The 6,000-nt window shown below is 37.6% G+C and overlaps 1 pseudogene; it reads left to right on the forward strand.

Annotated features, from left to right (window-relative positions):
- LOC148762137 (uncharacterized) overlaps window positions 1-4,086 on the forward strand; it is a 69,119-nt pseudogene extending 65,033 nt beyond the window's left edge.
- The last annotated feature ends 1,914 nt before the right edge of the window (window positions 4,087-6,000 follow it).

A 6,000-nucleotide genomic window follows, 5' to 3' on the forward strand; every position in this document is an offset into this window, starting at 1 on the left:
AGTGTGCTTCATCATTTCCATTCTTCAGATTGCGAGGGACACTTTAGAGGAACAAGGACTACTACTAAAGTCCTCCAATCAGGTTTGTATTGGCCTACATTATTTATGGATGCTCTCAACAATTAATAATTTTGTTTTGCATTGTGACAAGTGCAAAGAGTGGGTAATATCTCAAGGCAACATGAGATACCTCTCAACAACATCCTTGAGATAGAAATTTTTTATGTATGGGGTATTGACTTCATGGGTCCATTCATATATTCATACATTAACAAATACATCTTGCTTGCTGTAGATTATGTCTCCAAGTGGGTTGAAGCAACAACCATTCTTCATAATGACTCAAAGGTGGTGATGATTTCATCAAGAAGAATATTTTCACTCGATTTGGCACCCCAAAGGCAATTATTAGTGATGAGGGGAGTCATTTTTGCAACAAGTATTTTAATGCACTTCTGGCAAAATATGGAGTTAAACACAAGGTTGCAACTACGTGCCATCCTCAAACTAGTGGCCAAGCAGAAGTGTCAAATAGAGAAATCAAGAGGATTTTGAAGAAAACAATGTGTCCCACAAGAAAAGATTGGATGATGCACTATGGGTATATTGGACTACTTATAAGACCACAATTGGCATGTCTCCATACAAGTTGGTGTTTGGCAAAGCTTGTCACTTACCAGTGGAACTTAAGCACAATGTTTATTGGGTCGTGAAGAAGTTAAACTTTGATTTACAAGTAGCGAGTGAGCAAAGGTTGTTGCAATTAAATAAACTCGATGAATTTCGCCTTCGAGCTTATGAGAATGCCAAACTTCATAAAGAGAAAACAAAGCAATGGCATGATAAGAAGATAGTGGAACGAAGATTCGAGATGAGACAATCAATGTTGCTCCATAATTCTCACTTGAAATTATTTCTGAGAAAGCTCAAATCGAGGTGGTCCAATCCTTTCATTGTCAATGAGATACTTCCACATGGAACAATCTAATGGACAAAGATTGAATCATTATTGGAGAGGTGAAATTAATTGTCAAAAGTCCTTAATACACTTGCTTGACATGGCCTAGAGTCCAAGTCAATCTAGCCAAAGACTATAAACGAAGCGCTTCTTGGGAGGCAACCAAAGCTGTTCAACCTTACTCAGTTTAATCTTTATTCTATTTAATTTTCAAGTTATAATTTATTTCTTTTGATTTAATTTTTTTAGTAATTTTATTGTTTTAATTAATTTATGTTTCCTTTAGTGGGTGTCTGTGTTTGCATTCCTTAAAAAAATAAAAAAAACAAAACAAATAATAATAAAAAATATTTCAAAGCCTCAACCTTTCAATTGAAAGCCGCGGCCTTGTAAGGAAGCAAGACAAGTCTGAAATAGAATGTTTTAGCATAGCAACCCTTAAATAGAGAGTCGTGACACTGAATTAAAGGGGGAGAGCATTCTTTAATAAAATGTTTGAGCACTGCGGTGCTGAAACTCGAAGCGGAACACTTCAGATGTTACGATGTGAAAGTCGTGGCCCTCACAAGTAAGGTTTGCGGTGCTGGATTGGGGCCTAGCCCTACCCCTATACAAAATCAATTTTTTGGCAGCTTCTCATTCATTCTTCTTCTCTAGTCGTCACTCTCATCTTCCTTCATTCATCCTCCTTCAAAAAAATAAATTATTGCATCCCTCATTCTCCTTTATTCCAACTCTCTACATATTTTTTCTCCTTGGGTCTTGTTTTTTTTTCCTTTTTTTCACCTTTAACTCTTGCACTCACGTTTCTCATAAAGAATGGCACCCAAACAATCAAGACCAAGCTCCAGTGATGCCTTGGATAGATCGAAGTTCATCTTTGTCGATACTTCAGCGAGATATCATACATCGTTGATCAACAAAGTGTCAATTCCTGAACGAGGGATAGATATACCTATTCTTTCTTATAAAAAGATTCATGACATGCTTCGAGACCGACATTGGCAGCTATTTAGTAACCAACATGAAGCTGCGGTTATGCCTGTGGTCTGAGAGTTTTATGCAAATGTGATTTAGCATGTTGATGGCGTTGCTTTTGTCCATGACAAATAAGTCCCTTTTCACAGCCAAGCTATCAATGCATTTTTTGGAACTCCCAATATTGAGAATGATGAATATAGGCAGTACTTAGGAGATCATCGGGATTGCAATGGGATTATATCAACACTTTGTATTGAGGAAGCCCAATGGAAGACATCACATGGTGAGCCCGTTTCATTTAAATGAAGTGCCATGAAAAAAGAGCTGAAAGTTTGGTTACACTTTGTAGCGACACAATTACTCTTATCCACTCATATCAGTAATGTCACAAGGGATCAAGCCGTTCTAGTTTATGCCATTGTCATGCATAAATCGATTGACATTGGTAAGGTTATCTCTCATGCCATCTTACGTATAGGTTGAATGAAACGAGATTGTATCAGTTTTCCTTCCTTGATCACTGCATTATGTGTGAGAGTTAGTGTGCACTAGAGCGATGAAGAGGAGTTGCAACAACCAAAAATTTCCATCATCATGGGTATTCTTAAGCGATCGGAAGAATCTGCATCGGTCGCTGGTAGTTCCTTACAAGCCGCTCCCACACCTTCACAAGCAGCCCCCACACGTAGTGTTGCTCAATGGATGGAGCACATTGATCGTCAACTAAACTATCACGAAAGGTAAAATTAGGCAATTGAATAAATGTTGAAAGCCTATGCCGAACACATTGGGATGGATATGACTACTTTTCCTTCATTGCCTATGGCTTCAAACTTTGAGCATGATTTTGGTGGTGAGGATGAGGAAGACCTGTAGACTGTAGTTTTGGAGTAGGGGAGTATCCTTGTCTTTTTCTTTAATTTTCTTTTATCACATTAAGGGTAATGTTTTGTTCCAAGTTTGGGGGAGTATTTGTAACACCCCGTATCCAAGTGTAGAAGTCAATAAAACCTTATTGATAAGACGAAAGGTCAATTGATGTAAATTTAAGTGCCAAAAAATGATAATGGGTGAAAAGAATATTTTAGAATAAAATAATATTTTATTAAGAAAATAATATTAAAATATTAATATTTTATCTATTGCTGCAATTAGTCATGAAGGAGGACTATATGACTAGTCTAAGTGGGGGAGAAAAAGTAAAGAAGAATTTTGAAGAAACATGGAGTGAGTGGGGATCGCGTGCTTTTATTAAATAAAGGAGAAGCGAGTAAGTATATAGTTAAATATTATGATGACACCTTGGTGAAGTGCAAATTTTATATCTTATTTGTATAAGTGTATTGCCCCAACATTATTTTGATTTGCTGCAACGTAGGTAATGGCATCTCTTAGACTTCCACTTTGAGTCGCTCCACTGCATAAGGGTCGTGTTGTTTAAAACAATTGGACTTGTAAAAATTATTTGTTTATTTGTGATGTATCGCTAAAACCTTAAGTTTGTGTAAAGAATATTAAGTGTGTTTGAATTTATCTTAAAATTTACTAGAATTGGACAATGGTTATTTAGTCGCTATGTATTAATGACAGCCTTTTATTCGATTTAAGTAATCAGCAGTATTATTACAAGTCGACTCGTATACGCATTAAAATATCCAAACTAAGTAACAAGAATCTCAACTAAGGGTTGTTCAAGATTTGGCAAGTTCACTCGTAAGTTTCGAACATCGGTAACAATCGGGGAAAAGGTCGTTACAGACTTGGTATTAGAGTCCTAAGTTTAGTTGAGTCTTAGAAATTCTTGTGTCAGGCAGCGAAGTAGTGGGGTCGACGTAGAGTCTTACTTATAGTTAGTGATTGCAGCACTGATTATAAGCAGGAGGCTGCGTAGACTTCTTTATACATCTTAAAAAACTACCTTGTGTAATTATAAGAGATAACTAAATAATGAGAATTGATTGTCGATGTCTAGGTTTGAGATGCCACCTAGGACTCGAGCATCTTTAAGGGCTGCGGGTGAGCCAAATGCACTCAGAGCGACTGATAAGCGCTTACGAGTTTTGTCTCTTGAAGTCGAGGTCGCACTAGAACAAAAGGGAAGAGGAGTTCTCGACGTTCGAGTGATGGTAGTTCGAGTGATCAAATGAGTGCTAGTATGGACAACACTAGGGTTAGTAGACCTACTCTAGAGAGTGCTGCTTTGGATGAATTAGCAATTAGATTGCGAAATTTGACCCAACAGTTTACAGAATTTACTAAGCAATGTGCAAGTGCGGCTGAAGAGTATATGGATTTGAGTTCACAAAATCTGGATTATGAGCCAAATATAAATATGCTAGAGGAGGAAGGGTTAGAGGAGGAGGATGAGAATGATTTAAATGATGACGAAGGAGATGAATCTGTTTTGTTGTCTGCATTTATGAAGTTAAAACCTCCATCATTCACTAGTTCCACTCTGGGAAAGAACCCATGTAGATTTTTGGACACTATGGAAGGGATTTATCACACTTTAGGAGCTTCAAGCACAAGGTCAACAACATTGGCTAGTTTCCGTCTTGAGGATGTAGCACAACAGTGGATTACGTCATACATGTGGGGTAGACCTAGTGATACCAGTCCGCTTGGGTGGAAGGAATTTGATAAAGCCCTTATGAATAGATTGATGACTCATAATGTGTGAGCAACTAAGGCTAAGGAGTTTGAGGCCTTGAAGTAGACGCTCAAGATGACGGTATCTAAGTATGATGTACAGTTTGCATAATTGTCTAGATATGTCCTATACCTTGTGTCTTCTGAAGAAATGAGAGTGAATCAGTTTATGGCTGGACTATTTGAGTATTTATTTAGAGCTGTTGCACCGTAGAAGTTTGATTTATATTTTGATACAGTGGATTGTGCTTGGTTAATAAAGGGTGGTAGTATAAGGCCAGAGCACTTCGTGAAACTATTGGAAGGACTAAGACTGAAGGGTAGACTAGTCAAAAGAACATTAGTTGAGAAATGACTTTTGGAAGGTCAAGTCGGCCTAGTCGAAGGGATACTGTTCAAAATAGAGGGCAAGTGTCAACTGGGTCTCAAGGGTCAAGGAGAAACCCCCATTTTAGTAGTCCACCTCATCGTGAAAATTTTTCTGGAGCAAGTAATCGTCAAGGATTTGGTAATGAAATAACTAGCCCTAACAGTCGATCGATGGGCCAAAGGGGTCCGTAAGATGTGCCTGCTTCTAATGATGTGGTGACAGGTACTCTTTTTATTTGTGGTTTTGAAGCATTGGTGTTATTTGATCCTGGAGCTAACCATTATTTTGTTTCCTCAAATTTTGTGTCAAAATTGAATAGACCTTGTGAAATAATGTTAGACACCTTGGTTGTGACCACTCCTTTAGAAGAAATTTATATGACGGAGTTTGTCTATAAGTTTTGTGTAGTTCAAATTAATCATTGGGAAACATTGGTGGATTTTGTGTTATTAATGACATTGGGATTTGATGCAATATTGGGAATGGATTGGTTTTATGATTGCTACGTCAATGTCGATTGTCACTGCAAATATATAGAATTTAAGTTTCCCAGATAAGTCCACTTTATTTTTTATGGGCATAGGAGTCTGTGCAATAAAGGAATATTGGTAAGAGTCACTAGGGTGGAAACCGAACAGAATTATTTGGCATGCGTAGTAGCAAAGGAAGATGTGTTAATGGAGGAAAAGGTTCCGGATATTAAAATAATGCCAATAGTTGATGAATTTGAAGATGTGTTCCCCGAAGATTTTCCAAGGTTGCCCCTAGAAAAGGAAGTTAAGTTTTGTATTAATTTGATTCCTGACATGGAACTAATATCTGAGGTTCCTTACCTGCTGGCACCAGCAAAGATGCGAGTACTGCAAGAGCAATTGCAAGAGTTAGGGGAAAAGGGATTTATTTGTCCAAGTACTTCACCTTGGGGAGCTCCAGTATTATTTGTAAAGAAAAAGGATGGAAGCTTGAGGTTATGTGTGGATTATCAAAAGTTGAATGGTGTGACTCTTAAGAATAAATACCCACTTCCCAAGATCGATGATTT

This window comes from Theobroma cacao, chromosome 6, assembly GCF_053813885.1.
Source record: "Theobroma cacao isolate CCN51 chromosome 6, ASM5381388v1, whole genome shotgun sequence".
NCBI lineage: Eukaryota > Viridiplantae > Streptophyta > Magnoliopsida > Malvales > Malvaceae > Theobroma > Theobroma cacao.